General features: G+C 34.8%; 1 protein-coding gene across 1 annotated transcript in view; it reads left to right on the top strand.

The window, feature by feature from the left end:
• LOC111510234 (ionotropic receptor 75a) overlaps positions 1–18,976 on the top strand; it is a 56,356-nt gene that overhangs the window by 4,024 nt on the left and 33,356 nt on the right. The window lies entirely within an intron of this gene.

The following is an 18,976-nucleotide window of genomic DNA, read 5'->3' as shown; positions in this document are numbered from 1 at the left end:
CAGACCTGTTCATGAGCAGATTCGAAATGGAAACCAAAGAAGAGTCAAAGTATTTTCCTAGGATTTGGCTAAGGTATGTGGATGATATTTTCGCGATATTCGATACCAAAAAATCGAATATTGAGGATCTTGTTTCCTTTTTAAATAATAGATGCCCATCAATAAAATTCATGTGTATGAGTTAGAAAATAAAGGACAACTACCATTCTTGACATTTTGGTAATGAGGAACCAATATGGAGGGTTAGAATACGATATATTTAGAAAAGAAACAAGCACGTAGAGGTATATTCCTGACAGTTCACATCACTGTGGACAGCACAACCGTGCTAGGTTGAATTTTTTAGTGCATCGTCTTTTGACTTTCCCTCTAACACATGAGAGGTTCACAAGATACAAACGTACAACACAGGAAATAGCAGCCACTAACGGTTTCTCGAGGGGTATTGTAGATGACATAATAAGGAAGAAGAAGTTTAGGTTAAGAATGAACGAAATCTCGACTTTCAGAAAGGACCGAAACCAAGATAAATATATCTCAGTTCCATACCACCAATACACGAGGAACATTGGAAAGATTTTCAAGGAACTAGGTATGAAGGTGGTTTTTAAAACAAGTCATACACTACAGAGCCTTTTGGGAAGTCCAAAAGACAAAGTCGAGAATTCGGAATAGTCAGGAATTTACGAAATTGAATGTAAGGACTGCCATGCAAAATATTATGGACAGACAAAAAGATCTATTAAAGTAAGATATTAGGAACACATAGCACACTTAAAATATGGAAGACCTGAAAAATCACATAATATTATTATGAATAACGATGACGGACCAATATCAAATAGCATACTATACAGCGTGACACACGGTCGATGATAGGTTAGACGTTTCTGGAAAACGCAAAGCATGATTTTTCTGAAAATTTCACCTCTCACATTTCCTTAGCACACTTAAAATATGGAAGACCTGAAAAATCAGCAGTCGCCCATCATATTTCACAACAAAACCATTCCATAGACTTCAGTTCATTAAGATTAGTTAGACAAGTTCACAACAGGCAACTAGATGCCTATGAGAGTGTAGAAATAAGTAAACATAATAATATTATGAATAACGATGACGGACCAATACCAAATAGCATACTGTATAGCTTGTTAAAATAATATTATTAGATTTACTGCCTATTACATAAGGACACATTGTAAAAATAAATTTTGGACAAGTGGATAGGCAAATGTGAAATTAATTTTCATATAGCTTGAAAATGGTTTTATATATAGCTATAATATTTAAATATTAGATTAGGTTACACTAGACGTATTGTAAAATTAATAAATAAGGCAAATTGTAAAATTTATTTAAGACACCAAAGGTGTGGTATACCTGTATGGTATACCTGTATAGTATGAATAGGGTTAGCCTTACAAGTTCTTCCAGTTTAATCTTCCTCTTGAAGATGATCACTTGGTAATCGAAACACGTGTCGAGGTGTTAAAAAATAACGATTTGGTGTTGGGAAAAAACTCCAGTAATATTCATACGTAAATACGTTTTTTCCTGCAACAGATCCATTTTTCATAAATTTGCTTGAATAATTTGCGATCCAGTGAATGGCGTTTTTTACAATCTACTACGCCACAGAAAAGATTATCCTTGAACTGAACTGTAATAAAGTTATCAGTTTACAATTTATTTTTTTTGTCAGATTGTATCTCGAATCGATCATGTTAATGAATAATTCATGAAAAGGAACTGAAATGTACCTACTTAGAAGAAATACCAAGCGTGAAATAGCATGATATGCAAAATGTAGGAAATGATAGCTATTAAATATTATTAAGGAAAACTTTCAGTGCAATATTCTTGTTTGAGAACTGAAAACTTGATTTAATTCTGAGTGAAATTTGGATTTGAGTGAAATTTGGATTGAGATTTTGAGATGGCAATGGGAATAACCCGTATCACTTCGGAATTCATCATCAACATTTAAAAAAACTAATTTCTTCAATTAGTTGAACAAATGAAATAATACTTGGGTGCAAAACCTATACTGATCAAAATGAAACACGTATATTTTCAGTATGTTCAAAATATAAGGTGAAAGTATAAATTTTGCGGGCTACGTACATTTCATTACAAATTTTTTAATTTTTTATGTTGGTACACTCGTCTCGAACATATGTTCACAGTTTCAGCTGTTTAGCATGTTCAGTTTGTTGGTGAGAGGTATGAAAGTTTAAGAAATGTTTTGCGTGTTCGGCAATTTTCTGCCATCTTACAAAATGATTCAAAGTATTTGCATCAAATTTCATTTAAAAAATGAAATTAAGTGCTCAAAAACAGTAATTACGTTGACAGTGGCATACGGTGATTGTACTCTGAGTCAGAAAAATGTTTACAAATGGTACAAGCTTTTCACAGCAGATCGAGAAGATGTGAATGACGATGCTGACCTTGGAAGCCCCAGCACATCAATAACCGATATAAATGTTGAGGAAGCCAAGAAAATTGTTATGGAGAATCGTCGAATCACTATTAGAGAAGTTGCAGGAGATCTCGGCATATCTGTTGGCTCATGCCATGCAATTTTTTCGTAAATTTCGGGCTTGAAGCGTGTGTCAGCTAAGTTCCTTCCGAAATTGCTGAATTTTGACCGAAAAAAACTGTCACATGAGCATCGCTCAGGAATTGTTGGATTCAGATTTCCTGAAAAGGGTCATAACTGGTGACAAATTATGGGTATATTGTTATGACATGGAAACCAGAGTCCAATCGTCCCAATGGAAGAGCCCAGGAGAGCCAAGACGTGTTTTTTTGGTCTTGGTTCGATCAAATGTCTAGGTTTTGCTAATTTTTTTCTTCGATTACCGTGGCGTCGTAGTGCAACAAACGTTCTTGCCACATGGTCGTGCGGTCAATAAGGTATAATATCTTGAAATTATGCGGTGTTTGCGGGAAGAAATACGAAGAAAACGTCCGGTATTGTGTGAAAATAATTCATGGCTTTTGCCTCATGATAATGTACCTGCTCACTCGTTATTGCTCACTCGTAATTTATAGGTCACTAACAACACCGTAATCATGCCTCAGCCACCGTATTTACCAGATTTGGTCCCGTGGGACTTTTTCCTGATAACATGATTGAAGGTACCCCAGAAAGAAAGGCGTTTTGCGACGATCGAGGAGATAAAAACCTTAAGTTCTGAAATATATATATATATATATATATATATATATATATATATTCAGTTTTATTAGAATGAAACAGTTTTATGTACATGATACATTGAAAATATTGATAACTATCACAGAAATATTTATGAGAACTAAGTAAATATGGTTGTGTTCTGAAAAAGTTTTTATAGTAGTACTTAATATTCATGATATACTGAAACATGATTTTTGAAGTTTGAAATTGATAAGTAAAAAAATAGGAGTAGTTTCTGGATTGTGAAGACCAATTTCACATTTGCAAACCATTGTTGACAGAGGGACATGAGTTCAATCACGACTATGACGAGCAAGTTTCTGAATTCAATCTTTGGTATGCTTGAAAATTAATAGATCGAAGAATTCTGACAATTTACTGAAAAACCAAATGGTATTGAATTATTTTTTATAATGGAAATTGCTGATGACGAAACGATTGAGATAATTTAATTATTTGATTTTCATCCTCGTTTCAAGTAATACATTTAGGTGAGCCACAATAAATCCTTGCGGGTTGCGGTGGAGGGTCGATTTTAACCCAGTCACTTTTGACCTAATCTAACCTAATACATTTAGGTATTCTCACTTTTCATACATACAAATATCAGAAATGGTATCAAAGATTACAGCATATCCCGACAATCTATGAAATGGTTTATATGCGTTTTATTGTGAAAATAACGATAAATAAAAAATATCGGATAATAACTCTTGGTCTAGGGTAGTTTGTCGACACTATTCGTAAAAATAATGAAATAATACTACATAAGAAAGGTTTCTGAATATTTTAAATCATTTGGCACGTGATATGTTTGAAGATTGATCAATAAATTAGTTGGACACAGCTTCTTATAGTATTTTCGTTTATATTTACCATAAATAAATGTAATGAGGTAAATAACCCAGAAAACAAGCAATATCGTTTGTATCTCTACGAAATACCCAAATATTTCAAAGAATTACAATTCTTGGCACACTAGAACGTGCTGGTATAGATTGTAGTACATGTTCGAACAAAGCTTCTGGTCCTACAAAAAATGACTTTTTTGTCCTGTTGGTACACTCATTTAACCCATACCCAAAAAGAGAAATAATTAATTAAATAATTGTAAATCAGTTGCTTCAGGACTAGTATATCGAAAATCACAGAGGAAACTGCAATATTTGTAATTTCTTAAGCGCCCATTTATGCTCCTTCTGCGAAGGTCAACTGTCAGGGCATTTGATCCTCTCTTAAAGAAGCCAAGAAAGTAAACTGTGATTTGATAACTTGCCTGTCGGATTTTATTCATTGATTTCACTATCATTGCTGGATTAGGCTTCTACATTGGCTTCAACTCCTTTAATTTTTTTAAGGACTTGGAAAAACGTTCTCAGAAAGTATAATCTACATACACGCAGTTCTCCAAATGGAAGAGTTCTTAGGAAGTGAAGTTCGAGGTTACTGAGTTGAACCTTAGAACGATGAGCAGCCACAGTCCGTCGCGTATTTCTGATATGTACCGCTCTTGGTGGAATCAAATGTGTCTAGTCAATTAAACACCTCCCGTGAAGGTATCTATAAAAGGTTCCCAACCTTTCTTCGATGTTTTAGACTATCGAGGTTGCAAGTGATGTTCGAGTCTCCAATCAGGAGGATGTCATCAAAAGTTGCTGAGGTGTGTACAGTTTTCTCGTACGGTACAGTTTTCCAAGCTTTTGAGAAGCAGCCTTTGCAATTCCAGCGACATGATTGTGCCAAGACATATTGTTGTCAATTTTAACCCCCCCAACAAACTTATCGAAGCAGTAAGAGGAATTGTCTGTCCTGACATTATTGTATCTGGTTCGGAAACATTTATCTTTTTGGAAAAAACCGATGCCTGGGTTTTTGTGGCATTGAATTGAACCTGGGTACTTTCACCCCAATTCGAAATCACCTCTAGATCCTCATTTGGATATGCAAATCCTCCTGCTGCTGGTGAAAGATATGCATCTGCAGCCGATGTCCTGGAATCCAAATGAAATGACGAGACAAGTGTGTCGTCATCAACAAAGCAGTATTCTTGGATTCTTGTTTTTTTCCAATAAGTCGTTGATATACAATAAAAAAAATGGAAATCCCTGGGATCCACATTGTCTCCAAGAAAGTGGAGAGCTATACACAAAAATTATCCGACAAGCCACAGCATCGAAGTTTGGTCAGTAAACCCTCATGCCACACACGGTCAAAGACCTTAGAAATATCAAGCGCAATAGCTCTAGATTCTCCATGTTTCTCGATTGCGTTATTCCAAATATGGGTGGCATACGATAGAAGGTCGCCTGTTGAACTTTGTTTCCGAAAGCTATAATGATGATTACTCAAGATGTTGAAACCTTCCAAATATTTGAGGGTATGTTGGTCTACGGCTGAACGCGAGCAATATTCCAACAAGAAGGAAAAACCCTTTTCTTGTAAGACGGGTTGGAAAGTCTGCGAAATACTGGTGCGAGTTCATTGGCGCAATTTTGCCTGACTAGACTTTGTCGAAAAGTAATTTCTCGGCATTGTGGATTGTAGTATGAGAATAGTACCTTTCCCAGAAAATCGACTGTGGAATAGGACGCAAATTGCCCAGCTAGTAGATTTGCTTTTCCTATGGCTGTTGTTGCAATTGAACCATCCGCTTGTGTTAGTGGTGTAATAGTGGATTTGATTAACAGCTTTAGTTACAGACCAGAAGGATCTAGACATATTAGAAAAGATAAATTTGAATTAGGATGCCAACCTTCGCACATTTTCGATAATAACGAAAGAATAGGGAGATCTCTACGAGTAACTCATCTGTGAATAAGATCTTGATGGACTTAAGAAAGTTATGGGGAAGTTTCAACTTTTAGGTTAGAAGGGTAAGTCATAGGATTGGGATATATACGGAAGGAAATTATTTATAACAGAACTTCAGAGCCCCCAAAATATGTTCAATTATCCGAAAAAGATTGGATATGCTACAGTTCAGAAACGTTTGTATCAGGAACTCGACATCGATCAATCTAAAGACAATCAGTGAGGGAGGACTAAATTAACATATCTCCAGGCAGTACCTGAGGAAACCGTCATTTGATCAAAATACCTTCCTCACGACATTGTGCAACAATAACCTAAATCACTGACAAGAGGTGTGGAAGACTAAGCTGTTGCTTGTTGAGTAGACATATCATTATTGGTTGTGACGCCAATGCTCATCAATACACACGAATAAATAACGAGGTAAGTCTTTACTATGCTTTACTGTGGTAAACAATCTACATTTAAGTAATAGATACATCATTATCATTAACAACTATTTTTTTCGGAAATGAAATTGGTCTGATGGGGAAATTTGTTCGTATCTTTGGCACTCATAGTAAAAATCATTATTTCAGATCGAATATTGTACCTTCATGAAATTAGATGAGAGATAGATCAGATATAATATCAAATAACATTATTTTAAAACAAACTGAAGCATTGAAAGAGGAAGTTGAAGCCACTGATGTCGAAACCATATTAATGGTGAAAGCTAATTCGAGATCGGACATTTTATTTCGATTCACAATGAGAATAACCTTGTGACTATCTATCTCCTGACCCCAAATGAAGTATTAAATAATCGAAATGCGGTTCAACGCTTCCGTATGTGTATACAATAAATCAGTATAATTGCGTTTCCTCTCAATTCTCATCATCGACTATACCAATTCAATTATAAATCAGAATATCCGTATGAAGTTGGTTTTTGGAAATAAGGAAGGATTGTTCAATTTGAACTTTACTATATTTGTACTCAGTTTGAAATGGGTACTTACGATTACCCACAGGATGATGAAAGGATACACATGCTTCATGCATTTGTGCCTCCGATATGAGTTCATAATTTTGAATATACTGACTTGTTACTTCGTGAAAATCGATAACACAATACGACTTTCACTGCATAGTAGTTTCTTCAGTTGGACTGGTACACTCAGTAGTTTCCTTAGCTGGACTGGTGTCCTCAGTCCAACTGAGGCTAGGGTCGACTCTCGATAATTCGGAATCCAAGAGACTACAAGAAAAATTCGAATCTTCGAGACTCGAATTATCAAGAAGTTTGAATCATCAAGAGAAAAAAAAAACGAATTTTTAGGAGTTTTTATTATATTTTTGAAAATACAATGTATGAGCTTACCTAAATTTTATAAATATACAGGGTGTAACATAAGTACGTTAAAATATTCAAGTGACGTATTCCTGGGACAATTTTAAGAAAGTCTACATAAACTTGTGTCCGGAAATGCTTCGAGCAATTTGAAATAAATAACGACAGCGTACGCAGCGCCCTCTAGATGTATGGGAGAGTATGTATGAAAGAGCCAGTTTTGGAAAACATCACAAAAAATTAACTTCAGGTGATGATTATTGAATAAAATTGCTTTTTGTAAATAATTAGTTTAATAGTCGTGGTTATTCAATGAAAATAAAATGAGATCCCATGACAGAAATTAGTAATATGGCAACTTAAAGAAAAAAGGGAAATCGACTCTTTCAAAGCAACATGTGTATGAAAGAGCTGGGCATGTGCTATGAAAGAGCCGGGTTCCTCTTTGCAAAAAAAAATAGTCTTTCAGCAAATAAAAATCACTTAAACTATTTATCTGTTATATAAATCTTATCAAACTGTGAAATTGCTCATTTCTGTGAAAATCAGTTATTTATCAGTCTTAAATCACAATCCACTCGTTCATAACTATTCAATATCTTGTTTTGGAAGGCCCGTAAACCGTTATTATCGTAAAATAATACTAAATATATGCCTAACAATACAACATATCAGTTTTATCAACTCATGCTACATGCTTTTCTTTGTAAAACAAATTGAGTGAAATTTTTGATGTGGTTTACCGACGCCATTCGTTTTCGCAGAATTGTTAAATGTTTGTGATGACATCTATTCAGTGTTACCATGCAAATATTAAAATCAAATTATGGTAAGATTTTGGTAAGTGGTAGAAAATGACATCGGATCTTTCAAAGCCTGGCTCTTGCATACACACTCTCCTCTGTACCCTGACCCGGGTACCAAATAACTTATTTTTTGCAAAAGTTATTTTTGAAAAACGAACAAAAAATTAAATTTCAACACCCTGTATCTCCAAAACAGCAATAGATGATGACATACCCAATAAAAAAATAAGTTTTTTTTTTGTTTCAATTGGACTAATAATGTGGCATCATCCGAACAAGTTGCCCCACTTTCTTTCTCTATTTCTGGTTTGTCTTTTTTTTTCACTTAGAAAAGAAAAGGATGATATATAAAAATATCACGCATGTGCATTCTTTAGTCGCACCAACAATATAAATGTTCTATTCAGTGGTATCTCATTGAGTTTCTTGCATGGAATATAAATTCAGTATGAAACTTTCGAATTATGACAACGATTAAGATTCAAAGAATTTCGCAGAGTTAGTTTTTTACAGTCATTAGAACGTATGAGCCAAATTGCGTTTTAATTGATGGTGATGTACCACTTTACATAACAGAGTTCAGTGATTCATGTTGCAAAATGTATTATCGATTTATTTCACACAAAATGGATTTGTTTGTAGGTATATTCGTGTGGCAAAATTTTTATCCAAAAAACTATGTTTACTTGTAGTAGTACTATGAAACTAGAGATATGAAATTGAATGGAACTGGGCGATACTTGATTGAAATCAATATCAATACTAATGAGATTTATTTTTATTTTAACTTAAAAAGGTTTAAAAAATCGCGTCACGTATTCCGCTATACAACAGCTTCTTCAAGTAGAATTCAAATCAATTTTATAGTGGAAATATAAATAAATCTAATTAGTACGTTATATATGACATGTCTAAACTAGATTTTAGATATAACTAGTTGTTGCCTGCGGCTTGGCCCGCGTAGAATTTGGTTTCAAATCAAATCAAGTCAAAATATACTTTATTGTCCGAAGATTTGCATCTTATTGACAAAGTTCAAGAAATACAATGTTAATATAGAAAAAGTACTAAAAAAATATAAATGTACATATGAAAAAGTTCCAAAAATGTATAAAAGTAAATATAAAAAAGTTCTAAAAATGTATAGATAAAATACCACCATGTATAAAGTGATAGTACAAAGAAAAATTGCTAATATATTGTCAAAAGGATTCGCTGAAATACTTTTCCAAACTATAATAGGGTCTATCAACAAGTAAGTTCTTCACCGCCTTTTTGAAATGAATGTTGCTTAGATTTGCAGATCTCATTTCTAGTGGTAAATGATTGAACAAGGTATAATTGATATTACGAGTAGCATAAGAAGTAGAAGCAAAGTTGAACTTCGATTTTTGTTTATAAGTTCTGAAGAGTTGTCGTTCGTATGGGGGCGACAGCTGATCAACGGAAAAACAGATTTTAAACAGAAATAAGGCAAACCCCATCTAAGATGGAAAGTGCGATGATATCTTAGTGCCTTCTTTTGTAATATCAATACAGAAGAGAGAAGGGACGAGTTGCAGGCTCCCCAAAAAGGTATTCCATAGCGTATTCGAAATTCAATAAGTGCATGGTAAATGGTCTTTACGATATGGAAACCCAACTCATTCATAAATCAAGAGAAATTCAACTAGAAAAATATTAGGATAAACAGGTCTACCGCAAACATGAATGTTAATGTCCAATCCTTTAAAAAAATATTAACACAAAAAACTTTCTTTTTTCGGTGCCAAATTTTTCAATGCCTTACCAATTGACTTAAAACAGATTTCAAAAATTAAGAAATATAATATTCAAACAAAAAAATATGTTATGAATTATTCTAAGAAATTTTATGATATACTGAATACAAAATCAACCTAAAAAAAAAGAGAAAATACCAAGTGTTCACACCCTCTCCCCTGTGTTGATCACATCCGGAAGTAAAATATTCAATATCAGAAATATAGTTGATTTTGCTTACTCACCATGTCAAACAATGTACATTTAACTCTAAATTTCTCTGATCGAGCACATGGCACATATAGACAGGCAATTTTTCCTAGGCTAATGCGGTCGATCTCGAAATTTATTCTAAAGAGCTATACGTTAAAATTCGATACTTTGTACTCTAATTTTAAGGAAATAAAAGTTGTTGAAGTTATTATTATTATTTATAATGGAATATCTCCAACATTATAAGTTTTGGGTATAGGGAAGTGTATCATAACTAGGGCTTATTTTCATAATAGAACTGAACCTTAAGGAAAAAACGGGCTTTCCATTTGAAAAAGTTGAGATTTTTAATTTTTTTCATTCACTTATTGGACCCTAGTTTTTGCGCATCCTGTGGATTATTCAGTGGACGTGGAAATGATACGTGATCCGTTCAACCCTCAATTATCACGATTCACTAGCTGCAAATTTTTATAAATGTTAATTTACATAAACTCGAATAACTTGAAAACGGTTTATTTTGGATGTGAGGTATGATACATGAGTTTGAATCTAAATCATGGGATGAATTAAAAAATGAGGTGAAATACAGGGTGTGCCATTAAAAATAACAAAGATGACGTCACTTCCGGTGAAACCCGAAATGTCACCTCAAAGATAATATTTCAGTTGAATTCGTCATTAGTTCTTCATCTATCATACCAATTTTCAGAATCGTCCTACTCTCAGTTTTCTATATATAGATTGAGTTAATTTGCAAGATATACCTTGTATAGGAAGCGCACGAGGGGATAGCTCTCAGGGAGCAAGTTTTTCGACTTACTTATTGCTTATCGTTATATTATGACAATCATTATCGTAATGATGGTCATTACGATAATGATGATCGTAATGTATTATTGTAATGATTTGAAAATATTTTGAAAGTAGGTAATTGAAATTTCTTGGACTGTTCGGATCAGTTTTGAATTCACTAAAGTTTGACCACTTTCTAATATTCATTATTATTGTAAATGAATCATTTTGTTTTTATCGACTTCAAATTATTAAATGTCATAGACAATGTTGTAAGTTTATGTTTAGTTTTACAGTACTGAATAAAGTGATAACCCGAATCAAACCAAGTTATCTTTCACTCAATTTCATAATTAACTCATTCACTGACTTCCGACAGAGCCCGTAATATACAGAGTGTTTCCTTAGTACGGTACGAAACTTTAGAGGTTGATTCATTAGGTCGTTTCAAGAAAAAAAGTTCCTATGAACATATGTCCGGAGTTGCTTCTGAGATACAGGGCGTTAAAGTTTTAAAAAAACGGTATTCATAAATTTTTATTAATATCCGTAACCCAATTTGGTTAAAATTGGATACAGTTATTCAAAATAATGAGACGCTTATTTAGCCCGTACTAGATTGAAATCTTTAGGTCTAGTGGCGTCTCAGTGGCATCACAGCCAATAATATTGAGAAAAAAAAAACGCCACTGACTTATTTTGTAGTTTTTCATTTTTTTAGATCAGGCAACTGAAAATACAATCTTTTCATCGCAGGTGTCTTCTTCATATCAAGCTTTGGGTTCGAGAAATAAAATCACTTCTAGAAACTATCCATGGACAATATAAAATAAAAATCAAAAGTAAATAATAAACAATTCCGACCACAAAGTAAATGAGCAAAATGTCTACCTTCTGATAAAATACACGACTACAATCGATTAGTCACCGATTGTCTGATACGTTCAAAAATACCTGGGATTACTCCTTATGACATTGCAATTGTCAATTATTCGATTCCCCAAGTCATTCAAATCTAGTATAGAAGTTTTACAAAAAGGAACTTTCAGATGACTCCATGAATAGGAATCTAGAGGATTCATATCAGTACTGCGAACTGGCCAATTTTGAGGTTCTGCACGTCCAATCCAGTGATTAGGGTAGGTGATGTCGAGATGCTGACGAGTAAGAAAACTGAAATGAGCTGGAGCCCAAAAGTGCATAAACCACATGGTGCCTCTTACAAGTACCGACACTTCTAACAAAATGGGTGAACAACCTCGCAAAAAGTCCGTGTAGGATACACCTGTTATTCTTGCTGGTAGAAAAATGGGCCAATTAGGTAGTCTCACCAATCATTCCTACGCAAACGTTCAGCGAAAGTTGTTGCTGAAAATTATTTTCTTTAATAACATGGGGATTTTCGTCGGCCCGAAAATGGTCATTGTGAAAGTTCATATAAGTATCTTGTGAAAAATTTACTTGGTCCGTAAATGAAATATTTGGTAAAACATAACTATTGTGTGCTATTGTATGAATCATCCATTTGCAAAACATTGATCTTGGATGAAAATCACGTAGCAGTAAAGCTTGGAGCTTGTTACAGTTTTTGGTCTTCCACCACCTGCATTTTTATCAAAATACCCAGTTTCAAATAATCTTGCATGTAGCGTTCTGAATGTCTTAGTACATGGAATTACTCTGTTAGGATATATGTCTTGGTTAATTCTCCAAGGAACGTATACTACGGAATAAAAATGTGATACTTCTTTGTTTTGTTACATAAAAACCTACTCAAATGATTCCGGATCTGTCATTAAAGAAATGAGGAATACATAAAGACACATCTCTTTGTTCAAATACTCAGAAGATAGTTTGCATAATAAAATAATCAGAGGAATTTCTACTTCTCCAAATTGATTAATATGATCGTGACAAAATTCATAATTATTACATATCTGATGAATAAACTACGCTGTGATTGGAATACGGAACCTTCAATATTCTTGAAGGAAACAAAGGAAAGGAGAAATACATGAAAAATATTCGGAAATATTTAAACCATGAATTTTCATATTATAAAAATACTTGTGTAAGGCGTTCTAGAAACTTGAGTTACTACAGTAGTTGACTTTTATTTCATATCAAATTGAAATCATTATCAGCAAGGTGACGGTTCTACTGTTAGTGTTGGCGGTACTTGAAGTGACAGCTTTTACTGTCGCCGGCATCAAAAGAAATCATTACCAATTTTGGTAGATCTGCCTCAAGAAGACTTTCTAATGGAAATTTCCACTTTTGAAAAAAAAATAGTGAATTTTATTCGATAGAAGGAGTTTTGTCTAGCTCGCATGGTTGACAGGTCGTCCTTCAATTTCCACGCAAGGCACTCGGAATATTATTTTTTATACTAAAAAAAACAGGGTGTTGAAATATTTTTGTTGTCATTGAAAAGACAAATTTCACCTCACGATGAAAGCTCAGAATAGAATAATAGACACTATTTTGGTAATAGAGATACAAAGTCATCTCAAACCATCAAGAGGTTCGTCACTGGTTCCAGAAACATGAAATAGGTGTAACTGAAATCTGTTAATAGCCAAAGAAAGACGTAAGGTCAAAATGAGGTCCAAGATATTTGAATTTGCAGATACATCATTTTCATTCTGGTTCTTGGTAGGAGCAATGAGTAATATGAGCTTTCCATCTGCAAAACTGGTAAAAAGGTTTCTGGCTTTCTGTTTCTCCATATTTATAAATGAAAAATGTTTCCCACATTTTTTTGAATAGAGAAGTAGAAAGCCAAACATTTTTTTCTCAATTTGAATAATAAAACTATTTCTCGAAAAATTCCTATAATTTCTACAGAAATGTGTTCCACTAGCTCAACCTTCAATTAAACCGTAAGCTCTATATAATATAACATAATGCCGGTCATTAATACTAACAGTACAAGTGAACTTAAAATAACTTTTTTTACAACTTGGGTGTATACGCTTCAAACCAATTCCAAAACAAATAAAAGTTTTATCTTTTTTGCACTGAAAGAAATAATCATCGGAAAATATCGAAAAATGAATTTTCAACTGTTTGTTAACCATTGTTTCTTTTTTCCATGTCTTCAAGAAGCATTATAGCCCCATGGGCTATTTGTGATTATTCATTCCATATTTTTATGATGCCCATTCTAAATTTTTCCCCTTTACCATTTTATATAGGTTTTTCATGTCGTGTCAAATGTGTACTATGGTGTCATGTACTAGATTTGAGATATGCAGGGAAGTGCATCCGGAGAAGCTCTCTCTCCTTTTAATTTTGTGTACTCATTGGTTGCTGTTCTTAGATTATTTATAGGTCTGTTCAATCTCTGTCGACTTTATTTGTTTATTTGTTGTATCGTCCGTGCTGGATGTAACATCCTTCTTTGATCTCTCACTTTCTATGATACAATGTTCGTAATCGATATGCTAGCTGGATTTCAGAAACTCCGAGGCAAATACACCACCAGAACAATCAGAAGTAGCAACACCACCACAATTGAGACTCTGGCCACCTCCTGGACGCCCCGCGAGAGCCCAAGGAGGATTTCCAGGAAAAAGTTCCCATGTGACCCATGGTAGCCTGCTAGGAGCCCTGGAGGATATCCCGGAGCGGTTCCAGGACATCCTCGAAGAGTTCCCGCTGGCGATCAGGTGAAAGATAGCTCACTACCAAAAGAGGAGACCAGGAATAAATAGTTCTACCTATACCCCAAGACTTATCAGATCCCGAACCAACCAACAAACCACCTGCAGCTACAGAGAGAAGACCCACTAACCCGACCAATACAGAACATGCACTATAACCATACACAAACACCCAACAGCAAGGACTAGATTAAGCTACACATAAAAACAATCAATGTATTTTTTTTGCTAACACGGCCCCTGAAGAGGCACCAGCCTACAGCAGGGCACCACTTAAAACACATGTAATATTAACCTACCAACATTAAGAGAAAATAAACGTATTCAATCGATTTGCTAGCTGATGATACCAATTTTATACAAAACTTCATTCCAAAAGCTGAGCAGATTCCAAGGTCTGCATTTCAGGCTGCACAATTTATTTTTCTGGGGCTTCGATAATACATCGAATGAGGCATGATACTCCTGGATTTTGAAGTTTATGTTAACGTTTTTGTTGTTTATATTGATTCTCCTTATCATGTTCATTCCATTATCGAACATAAAAGGATCCGCGCGTCTCGTTTTTACGAAAGTAGGTTATTTTTTCGATATGAAATACAAAAAGAGCTCAACTAGCTAATAAATTGTAATTTTGCTGATTCCTTTAGATCTTCGTTATCAATGCTGGGAGTTATTATTAGCTATACTACATGGATCAATAAGTCCCGAGACTAACCCAGAGATGGCGCTCTTAGTAAACCAGTAACCACGTCTTTCTAGAGTACTAACCTTTGCTTGAAACGTGTCGAAATTTTAAGTCGATCGGACCAGAAACAGCTGAGTTATCGAGGTTAGAGTAAAGTCGTTTTGTAGTTTGTTTAAAAAATGGAAAAAACCGAGTTTCGTGTTCTGATAAAACATTGTTTTTTAATGGGTAAAAACACCGTGCAAGCGAAAGAATGGATTGAAAAATGTTACCCGGACTCTTGTCCATCAAAAGCAACGATATGTCGGTGGTTTGCCGAGTTTAAACGTGGTCGTACCGACACAAATGACGCAGAACGCTCGGGTAGACCTGTGGAAACTGTTACACCGGAAAATGTGAGTGAAGTGACAAAAATTGTAATGAAAGATCGTAAAGTGAACCTCCGTGAGATTGCTGAGATGACACAGATATCATATGGAAGTGTATTTACTATCTTTCATGAAAAATTGAGCATGAAAAAGGTTTTTTCTAAGTGGGTGCCGCGATTGCTTTCGATGGAACAAAAACAGCAACGAGTCGATGATTCAGAAAGCTGTTTATCGCTATTTACTCGCAACAAAAAAGATTTCTTGCGTCGTTACGTGACCATGGACGAAACATGGATACATCACTACACTCCAGAGTCAAAGCGGCAGTCATCTGAGTGGCGCACAGCTGGCGAAAGCCGTCCGAAACGTCCGAAAACGCAGCAGTCAGCTGGCAAAGTGATGGCGTCAGTTTTTTGGGATGCGCATGGCGTGATTTTCATTGACTACCTCGAAAAAGGTAAATCGATCAACAGTGATTATTATATTGACTTACTGGTACGTTTGAAGGAGGAAATCGCAAAAAAACGACCGCACATGCAGAGAAAAAAAATCCTTTTTCACCAAGACAATGCACCTTGCCACAGGTCGATGAAAACAATGGCAAAATTAAACGAATTGGGCTTTGATCTGCTTTCCCACCCCCCATACTCACCAGATTTAGCCCCCAGTGACTACTGGCTCTTTGCTGATCTTAAAAAAATGCTCCAGGGAAAAAGATTTGGCTCAAATGAGGAGGTCATCGCTGAAACTGAAACTTATTTTGAAGCGAAAGATACATTTTTTTATAAACATGGTATTGAAAAATTGGAAAAGCGTTGGAACCATTGTATCACCCTAAAAGGAGATTATGTTGATGAATAAAAAAAAAATTTGTAAAAAAAATGTTGTTTTCATTGTTAGTCTCGGGACTTATTGATCCATGTGTTATTAACGAATTATACCAAGGATACAGTAGAAAAACTTAAATTGCTTTTCTGTAAATTAATTTACTAGCAGTTTTTGCCGATCTGGCAGGCAAAGATTCGATTTATTCTGAAAAGAAAGCATCCCACCGAAAGCATTTTGTATATGAATCAGCTATCCTTACATTTTTTACAGTTAATCTGTTAGTCCTACATTAAGAGTAACTTCGATGACCTTATAGCATCGCAGACGAGTTGTAAATTATTCTTTTGGATCACTCTGTATATTTTCCCTTGCATCTCGTGCTGATTTCTGATAATTTTTAGGTTGACTGCTAGTGAAACACATTGAGTCAATGCTTATGACCTACATAAAAACATAATGTTCGCAAATACCACACGCCTCTAGTTTATTCATATTCAAGGAAGGTGTTTAAGTGAATTAACCTTCGAAAACAAATCTAGTTTGATTCACACGTTGTGTGTCGGTCAGTTCAGTTGTGCGTGACGAATAGATTTATACTAGATGGTTATTTCCACATGAAAACTGAAAAATTGATTTCAGAAACCTATACTTCGAAAACAAAATTTATAATATAAATGAAAAATTAAATGGTAAAGGTAGGTTTTGGCTTTCTACATCTTCATTCAAAAAATTTTTTTGAGAATCTTTTGAAGAAAGAAAGGAAGCAATCAATTTCAGAAAATTTACTCTATATGAAGATGTGTAGATCATGCAAAAAAACATTGAATTACCTGGAAGGAAAATACTTTCCAAACAAATATTTTTATATGAACACTGAACTATACAAAAAACACGTTTTTTTATTGGAATAATCCTCATGGAATTGAATCACATTCTCTGATGACTTGAGATATTTTCAAATATTCGTGATCCCGAAGAAATTTACAAAACTCGATCTATACTTATAAATACTAAAGTTAGTTAACACTCCTTCATCTCTGTTTCTCCATACTGGTAAGTCCTAGGAAGCTAAAATTTGGTAAATATTTGGTAAATAGGTGCTTCTTAGGTCTTAGGCTAAATATTCCAAATGGGGCGCCCTCCGTGGGGGTTGAACGGGAGCGTTTACATATGAACATTACGTTTTCATCAGTTCTCACTCATAGTCAGTGGGCATACTTGAAGACTGGCTATAAATCAAATCATCTAAAAGAACAATTCGTTCGTTGAAGAATCCTGCACTGACACCTGTTGCATATAATCCAACGTCCTTCGTGGTATTAGCCAGGGGGGTAGTTGTTTTCTGATAGGTGTCAGTCCATTTACCTACAGTGTAAGGAGTTGAGACTGGCCTGAACGAATTGTTTTTTTGGATGATTTGATTTATAGCCAGTCTTCAAGTATGCCCACTGACTATGTGTGAGAAGTTTTCTTTTCTTATACGAGGAATTGGGCAAACTTCGGACATGCAGTTGGTTACCTCGTTGACAGGTAGATGGGACGATGACAAACCTGTTGTTGTCTGCTTCTGCTCACTTCCAGGAATAATACTCTGAAGAAATTCGATTCTCAATTATCGGAAATCATCGACTTTATCTTGATGATATTCACTACCTTGCACTGACGAGTGGCTAAACAGCCCGAAATCGGTCAGCAAGTGTGTTCCAATAATTGAAAATCTATTGCGGTATTTGTATGGCCAACAGCTTATGCAGGAGTAACTTCAGTGAAGAATCCTGCACTGACACCTGTCGGATATAATCCAACGCCCTTCGTGGTATCAGCCAGGGGAGTAGTTGTTTTCTGATAGGTGTCAGTCCATTAAACTACGGTGTAGGGAGTTGAGACTGGCCTGAACAAATTGTTCTTTTGGATGTTTTTTTTTAAATCAGTGTTTCTTATTATTTTCGGAGGGTGAATTTTTGTATGTAGATTCGTTTTATGTTGTAGATGTGCAATAAGAAAGGATTTTCAAATATTCCAACGGGGGCGGCAGCCGCAAGGGAAACATGTGCGTCGATAAAACAAAATTATCTTTTCATCACTGTTTTTCCACGCCCTTGAATTTCCGGTGGAAAAGTTTATGTTTAGTATCAGCATTGCACTCGTGCGGAGCCGGGGCGGGTCAATAGTCAGGTATAAATGAAATTTCATTCTGACCTATAATTATCGGCACCTTTTTTATGTGATTTCAATTTAATTTTTGAGGAACCAGCTTCTCAAATTATGAAAAAATTAAAGTGATTGTTTATAATTTATTTAGTGCTACAAGGTCGTTTATGGTTACAATAATCAGAAAGAAACCAATCAATTCATAAAAAAAATCCATTCGGTGGCACATTTGATACTTGGGATTGAATTTGACCATAAATTGAGTTACTTTGCGGTTACGTTTGATTACGAGTAGTGTAAAATATACTCGAGATACGATTCATAGGTAGTAAACAAACATGCTGATGCC

Source organism: Leptinotarsa decemlineata, unplaced genomic scaffold, assembly GCF_025532065.1.
Source record: "Leptinotarsa decemlineata unplaced genomic scaffold, Ldec_3_MD MMD2_tig00001064_RagTag_RagTag, whole genome shotgun sequence".
NCBI classification, from domain to species: Eukaryota; Metazoa; Arthropoda; class Insecta; order Coleoptera; family Chrysomelidae; genus Leptinotarsa; species Leptinotarsa decemlineata.
This window is presented reverse-complemented; position numbering and strand designations above follow the sequence as displayed.